At 40.9% G+C, this 12834-nt stretch overlaps 1 protein-coding gene across 6 annotated transcripts in view; it reads left to right on the forward strand.

The window, feature by feature from the left end:
- Positions 1 to 12834, forward strand: part of LOC106607413 (junction plakoglobin a) — a 69549-nt gene that overhangs the window by 27342 nt on the left and 29373 nt on the right. For 3 of the 6 annotated variants that reach the window (XM_045720622.2, XM_082976691.1, XM_082976690.1), the window contains exon 2: positions 3829 to 3959. The exons of the other annotated variants lie outside the window; for them this stretch is intronic. The gene's annotated coding sequence lies outside the window, so the exon portion shown is untranslated. The remainder of the gene's footprint in view (positions 1 to 3828; positions 3960 to 12834) is intronic. 6 annotated transcript variants of the gene reach the window in all.

A 12834-nucleotide genomic window follows, 5' to 3' on the forward strand; every position in this document is an offset into this window, starting at 1 on the left:
ATTTGATAGAGCAGTCTGACTGAGTGGTGGTAGGCAGCAGCAGGCTCGTAAGCATTCATTCAAACAGCACTTTCTTGCGTTTGCAAGCAGCTCTTCGCAATGCTTGAAGCACAGCACTGTTTATGACTTCAAGCCTGTCAACTCCCGAGGTTAGGCTGGCAATACTATAGTGCCTATAAGAACATCCAATAGTCAAAGCTATATGAAATACAAATGGTATAGAGAGAAATAGTCCTATAATTCCTAAAATAACTACAACCTAAAACTTCTTAACTGGGAATATTGAAGACTCATGTTAAAAGGAACCACCAGCTTTCATATGTTCACATGTTCTGAGCAAGGAACTTAAACGTTAGCTTTTTTACATGGCAAATATTGCACTTTTACTTTCATCTCCGCCACTGTGTTTTTGCATTATTTAAACCAAATTGAACATGTTTCATTATTTATTTGAGACTAAATTGATTTTATTTATGTATTATATTAAGTTAAAATAAAAGTCTTCATTCAGTATTGTTGTAATTGTCATTATTACAAATATAAAGTTGAAGTCAGAAGTTTACATACACCTTAGCCAAATACATTTAAACTCAGTTTTTCACAATTCCTAACATTTAATCCTAGTAAAAATTCCCTGTTTTAGGTCAGTTAGGATCACCACTTTATTTTAAAAATGTGAAATACCAGAATAATAGTAGAGAGAATTATTTATTTCAGCTTTTATTTCTTTCATCACATTCCCAGTGGGTCAGAAGTTTACATACTTTCAATTAGTATTTGGTAGCGTTGCCTTTAAATTGTTTAACTTGGGTCAAACGTTTTGTGTAGCCTTCCACAAGCTTCCCACAATAAGTTGGGTGAATTTTGGCCCATTCCTCCTGACAGAGCTGGTGTAACTGAGCCAGGTTTGTAGGCATCCTTGCTCGCACACACTTTTTCAGTTCTGCCCACACATTTTCTATAGGATTGAGGTCAGGGCTTTGTGATGGCGACTCCAATACCTTGACTTTGTTGTCCTTAAGCCATTTTGCCACAACTTTGGAAGTATGCTTGGGGTGATTGTCCATTTAGAAGACCCATTTGCGACCAAGCTTTAACTTCCTGACTGATGTCTTGAGATGTTGCTTCAATATATCCATATAATTTTCCTTCCTCATGACGCCATCTATTTTGTGAAGTGCACCAGTCCCTCCTGCAGCAAAGCACCCCCACAACATGATGCAGCCACCCCATTGCTTCACGGTTTGGATGGTGTACTTCGGCTTGCAAGCCTCCCCCTTTTTCCTCCAAACATAACGATGGTCATTATGGCCAAACAGTTATATTTTTGTTTCATCAGACCAGAGGATATTTCTCCAAAAAGTACAATCTTTGTCCCCATGTGCAGTTGCAAACCGTAGTCTGTTTTTTATGTCGATTTTGGAGCAGTTGTTTCTTCCTTGCTGAGCGGCCTTTCAGGTTATGTTGATATAGGACTCGTTTTACTGTGGATGTAGATACTTTTGTACCTGTCTCCTCCAGCATCTTCACAGGGTCCTTTGCTGTTGTTCTGGGATTGATTTGCACTTTTTGCACCAAAGTACGTTCATCTCTAGGAGACAGAACGCGTCTCCTTCCTGAGCGGTATGACGGCTGCGTGGTCCCATGGTATTTATACTTGCGTACTATTGTTTGTACAGATGAACGTGGTACCTTCAGGCATTTGTAAATTGCTCCCAAGGATGAACCAGACTTGTGGAGGTCTATAATTTTTTTTCTGAGGTCTTGGCTGATTTCTTTTGATTTTCCCATGATGTCAAGCAAAGAGGCACTGAGTTTGAAGGGAGGCCTTGAAATACATCCACAGGTACACCTCCAATTGACTCAAGTGATGTCAATTAGCCTATCAAAAGCTTCTAAAGTCATGACATCATTTTCTGGAATTTTCCATGCTGTTTAAATGCACAGTCAACTTAGTGTATGTAAACTTCTGACCTACTGGAATTGTGATACAGTGAAATAATCTGTCTGTAAACAATTGTTGGGAAAATGACTTGTGTCATGCAGAAAGTAGATGTCCTAACCGACTTGCCAAAACTATAGTTTGTTAACAAGAAATGTGTGGAGTGGTTGAAAAACGAGTTTTAATGACTCCAACCTAAGTGTTTGTAAACTTCTGACTTCAACTGTATATATAAAAATCGGCCGAATAATCGGTATCGGGTTTTTTGGTCAGCCAATAATCGGTATCAGTATCGGTGGTGAAAAATCATAATCGGTCGACCTCTAATACAGACGTTCAATTTAGTTTATTCTGCCTGTTCTTTGGAATTTTCCAGATGTATGAATATTTCCACATTGAACACTGCATGGGGATGAATTACAGCCCCAACATCTGTTTGATGAGTAGGTCTAGGCTTAATGATGCTGATGAAAATACACTCTTTATCTAATTCATGTTTTTGCATTTTTTCAGTGTGGAACCTGTCTATGTTTAGAGGGTTTATGGCCTAGGCTAAACAATTAATTTGCTAAATTGTAATTACTTCGCTACTATGGCCTATTTATTGCCCTACCTCCTCATGCCATTTGCACACACTGTATATAAACTTAATTTGTTTCCTATTGTGTTATTTACTGTACACTTGTTTAACTCTGTGTTGTTGTTTGTGTCACACTGCTTTGCTTTATCTTGGCCAGGTCGCAGTTGTAAATGAGAACTTGTTCTCAACTAGCCTACCTGGTTAAATAAAGGTGAAATAGATCAAATAAAAATAATTCTAAATGGCAGTAGTAGTTCACAAAAGTAGTCTAAGCGGAAAATAGACGGGATGCAATTATTCCAATACTGCAGCTCATTGTTGGAGCACATATTTCCCTACCTCAATCAACCAGTCATTTTTGAAAATGTGATAAAACTGTCATCATTTTGCAAGGAATGTAGCATGTGTATCCCATCAGTTAGATACATTTTTATAGGCATTTATTTCTGTGGGCTTACGGGAGCTTCTGTGCGCACTCAGCTGCACGCGTGTGTAGAGGAAGCGATCAGAACGCAATTGAGTGAGTGAGACAAGGATGGGAAAGAGAATTTAGAGAGATGCCCCACCTCTTTTGACCCCTACCTGTTTAGTAAAAAAACAGCAAAATCTACAGGGAGAGCTCTAAAATTCAAGCCCCTTTGGTGCTGCCATAGAGTTACATTAGAACTGCCCATCCAAGTAGGCTCAAGGTCATTGGCCACAGATAAAATGATGTCAAATCATGTTATGTCTCACCGTAGCTTTGATTGTACTGATCATGTCAACATCATACTTTCAAAATCTTAGCTAGCAAGCTAGCAGTCATCATCATCAATCAAATTGACAATCTACTGGCGAATCCTTTTCAATCCTTGTCATATGAAGAGAAGTTATGAAAATAAATTATAGATAAAACGCATTGGTGCTCATCGGCCATTGGACATAAACATTACACAACAATTTGGAAATTACAAATTCAACAATGAGGGGTTAGGATGGAATCAGTGACTAATTGCAAGCATTGCAAAGCAATCACTAGACTGTTAATCAGTGGAGTGGGTGTGTGGACCAAGCTTAAAAGGATAAACATTCAACATTGGCCATGACTTCTGCCGCGTTCAAAACAACTGGAAACTCGGAACTGGGAAATCTCAGACTTCAGTGAGTTCAAGACAACTCGGAACTCTGAAAAAAACGAGCTCCGACTGGGAAAATACGTTTTGAACGGTCATCCAACTGGGAATTCCAAGTCAGGAACTCAGGCCTCTTTCTAGAGCTCCGACCTGAAGATCACTGCCGTCATTATGATTTGACCTTGTTTTTTCAGGGTTCCCAGTTGTCTTGAAAGCACCATAAATCCAGAGAATGCCAGACTTTGATGACAAAGTTTGGTGACAAAATTTGCCCACAAAGGACCTCCGCGCCTCCTTCCTGTTCAAGTGAATACAGCATAACAAGGTGAGTCAAAAAATGTCTTGTATGCTGCTGCATAAATTATGTAATATGCCAGGGAGATATGTATACTGTAGCTAAGGAAGCCATACTAAGTGTATGTTGTGTATTAGCCCATGTGCCTCACCCTAATAACTTAGCCTACTGTTCCGACTTGGTGGTGCATATGTGGCCTATAGATTATTTTTTGAGAAATGTCATCATCAAATATTGTAAGTGCTTTCATTGTCTGCTTATATGCCCCATTTATTTATTCTACGGTTGTGACTTGGTGTACAGGGAGAATAATGTAAGAACGGCCCATGTTCTGAATTCTGTCGCTGTACATTTCAAAATCGCTGAACAAATAGTTATATTGACAACGTCCGTCCTAGCTCGCTCATTAATCAAAATTATAAAAAATTATAAAATTATAATAAAATTATATAAAAATGTATTAAAAATTATAAAAAATTGTCTTAATCAAAATTACGGAGTGCCTCTTATCCGCTCGTCGTCCCCTTATGCCATAGTTTGTACATCTCAGTTGTCAGTAGAAACCACATTTGTTTAAGCAAGTCAGTCATATCAGCTATGTTTTTCTAAAAGGCAGTAAATGAGGCTGAATTAACTGTTTCGCTGCCAGACAAGGCTCTGCTGATAGCCAGGTGTAGCAGTGGTAAGGTGTTGGGACTGCTGTTGGGACTCTGCTGTTGGGACAGCTTTATGTAGGCCCTAACAGTTTGTGGGCACTGTTTGTCACCATTATAGTGTAATTCATGTATTGTTTAGTGTTGTGTTTTGTAGCGGCTTTGCTCAATTTTGGGGGGGGGGGGGAGTTTGCCCCACCAAAATGTACATGCTAAAATCGCCACTGAACATGAAACATGAAATCCATTTCCTCTCCAACAACACTCTCCCACTCAGCATTCTACTCGGGTGAAGTTATTGACGAATGTGTTTATATTATTCCTGTAGCAGACTTTCAAGGTTCCATTTTTCGCAATAAACTTGTTTCAGTGGACCATAGCTTTGGCCTTGGCTGAACAGACAGTACAGTCGGAGGCTAGTGTTTTGAAAAGCATAATTGGCTGAATATATTCCACGAACCGGGCATCAACTCCTTAGAGTTTTCATGCTCTTTAATTAGCATTTTATTTCACACAGTTGCGCAGGTTTATCCCTCTTTAATTTGCTACTGTTGAGTGTACCTCATTTCGTTTCCATAACTGCATGTCCAATGGCAGTTTAGCAAACCAAACACAGGCTATCGTTCAGTATCCATTCTTCCATACTGTGATTCTCAGCACCTTCATGTAGAGTATTTCTCGAAACTATGATTAGCTTAGCTTGCAGACTCATAACGAGCGATGGAGGCGTTGATAAGACAATGATGACTGAAGTCTTGTTAGGCTCAAATACGTTTTGCATTCATTAATTAGCGAGGTTCCTAGGGATTAATTCCCTCTCCGTGTCCCATGTGCAGAGCTTGTCGAGATGAGAGGGATTGTTCTATTTGCCGCCTCAGCTTGCCTCTCAGGATCACCAGTCACCGCCATGCTGGCACATATCCGTCATCCCAGCGCCACTACGCGACTCCCTCCCTCCACTCAGCACTGCTAATAGCAGCGGATTACTGAAGACTGAAGATGAAAAGGCTTTCATTCCCCACAGAGACGTGTGTGTGTGTGTGTGTGTGTGTGTGTGTGTGTGTGTGTGTGTGTGTGTGTGTGTGTGTGTGTGTGTGTGTGTGTGTGTGTGTGTGTGTGCGCGCATGGCAGACTTGGTTATCCTGTTGTACTGAAACTGCTGTGCTGGGATACAGGCAGGAGATAAGTGGAGGTCTTTTCTTTCAGCGTCCCCTTCCCACACCTCATTAGCCAACAAGGCTTCCAGGTTGACATCAAAGGCGCAGCCATCACACACACACAAAAATGCATCCCGATTTCCAAGGATTTTTATAGTCTAAATTTAGATTCTAAAACCGCTGCTGAATTGACGCCAGCCGTCATTTCATTGCTGTTTTCAGAAGTGGATGATAATAGGATTTTTCACTTTCGATGATCACCCTGTAGCTCTGTTTTTCTCAAATCTTTGGTGGCTGTTTGAAGTTGAGGGATGCATCTCTCAACTGCTTAAAGCCAGACTGTCTGTCTGTCTGCCTGGTGTCTTTGAATTGAGCCACCAGCTTCAGGACTTTTTGAAGTCTTTAGAACAGAAAGCTGCAGTTGTTGTTTTTTTTTGCCAATGTTAAGTAGCCCATTGGGGGAACATTACGATTCTTGACAAAAAGTCGGAAATAGTTTTTCACACTTCATTAAAAAGTCTCCTCTTGATGTTCCCTTAGTCTAGTGGATGAGTCTGGCTGGGAACTGGAACTGGGCGCATTCTGAAGAATGGCCAACTAATTAATTTATGACACTGTCGTGACAGGATCCATTTGTTACCTGGCCTTCAAACGTTTGGCCCGTTGGTGTCTCTTTACCTTATCTCTGCGGGGCACAGCACTTGCCAGTGCAATTTAAGATTAGGAGAAAGGGATAGAAAATAAGTTGTTCCTCTTTGGGGGCATGTGAGGTTAGGCATTTCCTTTTGAGAACCCGAAAAATACATTTTCGGGTCTCTTCTTTGACCTGTATCCTCATCTCCCTTGTGCTCGGTTCCTTGTGAGCTGTGCCCACTTACGTGGCAGATATGAGATAATTAGCCAGTCATGTGAGGCAACGCTACTACTCTTACTGGAACAAAGTCTCTGTAAATTACTGGGAAGAAATAATTGACTGTCATTTTGGGGCGCTTTATTTATTCTGTTTCTCACATTTGGCCAGCTTTGTAGTTTGTAGCACACTAAGTTCTTATGCCAACTCATTATTACAGAAATGTATTCCTAAAGCTCCTTTGAACAACCAAACTCATCACTTTTATCGTGCTTGTGTGAAGGGCAGTTCTTTTCAACAAACTGAATAAAAGTGAGAGCAAAAAGTCCTGGCTGTAATGTCTTGGTTAGTTGGTCCAATACAGTAGACCATAATTCCTTTCTATCTGGTCAGTCCCATCATTCCATTGAAATCCATAGAAAGTTCACCACTAGCAGGGAAGTTTTTGTTGTGCTCAAATCATTTCTCACCCTCCGCGACTCATTTGGAAACTTTCTTTTGACACCTGGCCCTTGGCTGAGCTTTAAAAATATACTGCATAGGGCTGAGCTATGGCACAAATTAGCCTTAACCCTGCTGTTACCTCTGAATTTGAATGCTAGTCCATGCTGCTCTCGTTCACATGGAAACATGAGCGCATGATGCTATGTTGACATCTACTAATTCCTAATATTCTCCTATCCTATTATGTGAGTGCACCATGTTTAATCACCTCATCGATCGCCATATGTACATTAGTGACATCATTTCAGTTAATGATCACCCGCCATCCTATAGTGATCAGTCTGTATTGATTGATGATTATTCATATTAGATCATCTACCCTATGGAGTTCGCTAACTGCTGAGTGTAGCCACTTGCAGAGGATGAGGTGATTCAGCTAGACACATTTTTATTTTTTTATTTCACCTTTATTTAACCAGGCAGGCCAGTTGAGAACAAGTTCTCATTTACAACTGCGACCTGGCCAAGATAAAGCAAAGCAGTGCGACAAAAACAACAACACAGAGTTACACATGGGATAAACAAACATACAGTCAATAACACAATAGAAAAATCTATGTACAGTGTGTGCAAATGTAGTAAGATTAGGAAGGTAAGGCAATAAATAGGCCACAGAGGCAAAATAATTACAATTTAGCATTAACACTGCAGTGATAGATGTGCAAATGATGATGTGCAAGTAGAGATACTGGGGTGCAAAAGAGCAAAACATAAATAAATAACAATATGGGGATGAGGTAGTTGGGTGTGCTATTTACAGATGGGCTGTGTACAGGTACAGAGATCGTTAAGCTGCTCTGACAGTTGATGCTTAAAGTTAGAGAGGGAGATATACGTTTCAGTCATTGGCAGCAGAGAACTGGAAATGTTGTGTGCACTTGTATAGGTAGGCTAGATCTCTAGGAATATCTCGAAATGATCATTCCAAGTAATTTAGGATTTCAATAAGCAGAGGCCCGAATGTTTAAAGTGAGACACCCCACTCAACAGAAGTTTGACCCACATATAGACCTATGTATAGACCTATAGGGCACTTCCTGCTGAGCGCAATATGTAACCTCAGATTTACTAAAGACTCTTTAGATCCCTGAGCTCCCGGCCATACTATACCCTCTAACTCAGCAAATACCTTATAGAAAGATAAGGGAGTGCTGCTTGGTTATAGTCTGTGGAGGTACGCGGGGAGAGGAGGGAGCAGATGGCATTAAGGAGTTGTGAGAGAGGGAGATACAGTACATACTGCAGAGGTTTTGCAGTTTGACTCAGCAGATATTGTTCTCAGAGAGAAATCTGGTTGGATGGGGAGAGAGAGGGAACAGAGAAATGGCGGTTGGGGCAAAGAAAGAAAGAGGTGGGTAATATTCTGTAAAGTCAGAAAAGGAAAGCATACTGTTGCCTCTATAGTTTGTGGAAAAAATGTGAGGGAGCAAGTGAAGATATTGCTTGTAAAGGCTTTACATATAAAAGACGTCTCGTATACGTCTATCCCTTATAAACAATATATTCTCTGAGTACGGTTACATGCCCACAATAATGTGATTATTGTGGATTGTCAGATTAATATAATAGTTTGTTTAAAATGTTTACATGCTTTGCAAGAAGAACGATTTTCCTAATAATCCGGTTTACATGGATACATCTGAAGGCACTTTGATAAATGCAGAAATTCACCAATCAAAATAAATGTTCTACCACATGTTATTTTTTTGAAGAATATTTGATTCTTCTCAAAAAGTTTGTAAGTAAAAACTATACTGAACAAAAATATCAACGCAACATATAAGGTGTTGGTCCCATGTTTCATGAGCTGAAATAAAAGATCCCAGAAATGTTCTATATGCACAAAAAGCTTATTTCTCTCAAATTTTGTGCACAAATGTGTTTATATCCCTGTTGGTGAGCATCCTTTGCCAAGATAATCCATCCAACTGACAGGTGTGGCATATCAAGAAGCGGATTAAGCATGCATGTGCATTACCTTGTGCTGGCCACTCAAACATTTGTCAACAAATTTTGTCACACAACAGAATGCCACAGATGTCAACATTTTTGAGGGAGCATGCAATTGGCTTGCTGACTGCAGGAATGTCCACCAGAGCTTTTCCCAGAGATTTTTATGTTAATTTCTCTACCATAAACCGCCTTCAACGTCGTTTTAGAGAATTTGGCAGTAGGTCCGACCGGCCTCACAACCACAGACCACGTGTAACCACGCCAGCCCAGGACCTACACATCCAGCTTCTTCACCTGCAAGATCATCTGAGACCAGCCACCCGGGCAGCTGATGAAACTGTGTGTTTGCACAACCGAAGAATTTCTGCACAAACTGTCAGAAACTGTCTCAGGGAAGCTCATCTGCATGCGCGCTGTCCTCACCAGGGTCTTGACCTGACTGCAGTTTGCCGTTGTAACCGACTTCAGTGGGCAAATGCTCACATTCGATGACCACTGGCACGCTGGAGAAGTGTTCTCTTCGCAGATGAATCCCGGTTTCAACTGTACCGGGCAGATGGCAGTGCTAAAGAGGTAGGCTCGCTCGGCTGGTGCTAGCACATGCATATGAAATACACAGCTGGAACGCCAATTCAAGTGTTTATATGTGCTCATAATTTCAAAGATTGCTTAGAAAACCAGATGTTTTAATTGGCGTATAATTACATCAATGTTGACCTTACGCCGACTAAGACTAGCAGAGTAGGGTGTTTACATGACTATTGCATAATCTGCCTACTGACATACACAGTAATAATTTCATATCAAACTGATTATGTAAATGTCTCACTGTGAGGAATAAGAAACACCAGTAGCAAAAAGTACTTTCCCTGAACTGAACCAGCTACTCTCTTTAAAACCTTTCATATTGCCTTTCATCATGCAGTGCCGTGTTGCTATGGAATCAACATGTTCTTTTCAAGCCAATGTCTCATATGGAATACTAAAGTGTATAATTAAGCCTTCGTCGTCACAGGTGGGAGTAGAACAAAGTTAACCTCAAGACACTGATCTAAGGCCAGTTTTACATTTTATATCCTAGTTAAGGTTAACATTGGAGGAGGGCAAGCTGATTCTAGATGACCTAGGCTGTGACTAGACTTGACAGTATTGCAGTTTTTCTATTCTGACCATGGAGTTCTGATCATGGAATTCCAAACACATTGTGCGTTTACTCCTACATGTACAGTTGAAGTCGGAAATGTACATACACCTTAGCGAAATACATTTAAACTTCGTTTTTCACAATTCTTGACATTTAATCCTAGTAAAACTTAGGTCAGTTAGGATCACCACTTTATTTTAAGAATGTGAATTGTCTGAATAATAGTAGAGAGAATGACTTATTTCTTTCATCACATTCCCAGTGGGTCAGAAGTTTACATACACTCAATTAGTATTTGGTAGCATTGCCTTTAAATTGTTTAACTTGGGTCAAACATTTCGGGTAGCATTCCACAAGCTTCCCACAATAAGTTGGGTGAATTTTGGCCCATTCCTCCCGACAGAGCTGGTGTAACTGAGTCATGTTTATAGGCCTCCTTGCTCGCATAGGACTAGCAGAGTTCAATTTTTCAGTTCTGCCAACAAATGTTCTCTAGGATTGAGGTCAGGGCTTTGTGATGGCCACTCCAATACCTTGACTTTATTGTCCTTAAGCCATTTTGCCACAACTTTGGAAGTATGCTTTGGGTCATTGTCCATTTGGAAGACCCATTTGCGACCAAGCTTTAACTTCCTGACTGATGTCTTGAGGTGTTGCTTCAATATATCCATATAATTTTCCTTCCTCATGACGCCATCTATTTTGTGAAGTGCACCAGTCCCTCCTGCAGCAAAGCACCCCCACAACAACCTTTTTATTTAATCCATCTTAGAATAAGGTAGTAACGTAACAACTTGAGTTGTGTCAGGCCACAGCCAGGAGTTAGCATATTAGGAGTTCCTGGGCTGGCGTGGTTACACATGGTCTGCGATTGTGAGGTCGGTTGAACGTATTGCCAAATTCTCTAAAACGACGTTAGAGGCAGTTAATGGTCAATAAATGAACATTAAGTTCTCTGGCAACAGCTCTTGTGGACATTCCTGCAGTCAGCATGCCAATTGCACGTTCCCTCAAAACTTGAGACATCTGTGGCCTTTTATTGTCCCCAGCACAAGGTGCACCTGTGTAATGATCATGCTGTTCAATCAGCTTCTTGATATGCCACATCTGTCAGGTGGATGGATTATCTAGGCAATGGAGAAATGCTCACTAACATGGATGTAAACAAATGTGTGCACAAAATATGAGAGAAAAAAGCTTGTTGTGCGTATGGAACATTTCTGGGATATTTTATTTCAGCTCATGAAACATGGGACTAACATTTTACACTTTAAACTGGAACTTTTTACTCATGTAGTCGCACCGCCGCATCTTTTTCTGTTCTTTGTTGTAAAATGTACAATAGAGGTTTATTGTATTCCATTGGGCACTCACAGATTGATTACCAGAGCTGTGAACAAACTCAGCAGTGGCTTAATTGAACTATCAGAGCATTGGAATATTCGCTTAATACTGCAAAAATAATAGTTTTAAGTGTTTACAATGCTTGTAGTGCAGCATTGCTAACATCGTTTTGGCTGTTTATATTCATGAATTTTGACGAAGTTGGAAGGACAAAAGCAGAACTCTGCACAGCATCCACGCTCCAAACTCATTTGCAGCTCAGTGTGATGGTTTCTCCGGAGTTCAGTGTGATGGTTTCTCTAGAATACACAAGGTGCTAACTTGTTGCCGTGGCAGAAGTAACGAATGGCTTCTTGTGGATTCTGTCACCATGGCCTTCAGACAACTCAGGTAAGGGTAATTTAACTCAAATATAAATTTGACCTGATCTATCCCTTTAAGTGACATTTGAACTGCTGTCAGGGTGATGGTGACAGAAGGGTGTTGTAAACACCTGAATTATTTAGGTTGGGAGGACAAAAGCAAAACTCTGCACAGCGTCCACTCTCCAAACTCATTTGCAGCTCAGTGTGATGGTTTCTCTGGACCTCAGTGTGGTGGTTGTGTCTCCACTGGAATACGTAGGTCAGCCTGACCTATCAAAGTACAACGTGTTACTGTCAGTCACCAAACAAGGGATCACTACTTAACATGCAGTCAGCTCCTCACAGGCCTAGGAACAGTGGGTGAATAGAGCGACTGGGAGGGCACAACAACAGGAACAGCACTAGCACCTTTTCAAAGGTCTGAGAACAGTGGGAGAGTGTCAGTGCGCTTAGAATAACAGCAGCAGCACCTTTTCACAGGTCTAGGAACAGTGGGAGAGCATTGTGGAGGGAACAACAGGGCCATCATAAGCGACCGCTTAGGTTCTCGCACTGTTTTTTTTTTGGGGGGGGGGGGGGGGGCTCAGTCATGGTCTCAACTTACTTTTGAGAGTTAGAATAGTAGAATACACAAGGTACTGTTTCAAAATGTGGTTTTGCATCAGCAGCTTTTATCTTGTTATGTCAGTCACGGATAATCACTCAATTAGCCCATGTCAGCTAAGATTTTTTTATTGGTAAGTTAGTCTAGGCAGCTATCTAAACGTGTACTAATCATGGTCGGATTATCGACTGGTCATGTAGGGCACGTGCCCAGGGGCCCTGACCTCCAGGGGGCCCCCATTGATTTTATTAGTCACTCTCTATCAGATAGCATAACATAGCTTAAGTCATGGTAAAATTTGTAGAATTGCAGGAAATAAGCTTCAAAACAG

The sequence above is a fragment of the Salmo salar genome, chromosome 06, assembly GCF_965601325.2.
Source record: "Salmo salar chromosome 06, fSalSal1, whole genome shotgun sequence".
Classification (NCBI taxonomy): Eukaryota; Metazoa; Chordata; class Actinopteri; order Salmoniformes; family Salmonidae; genus Salmo; species Salmo salar.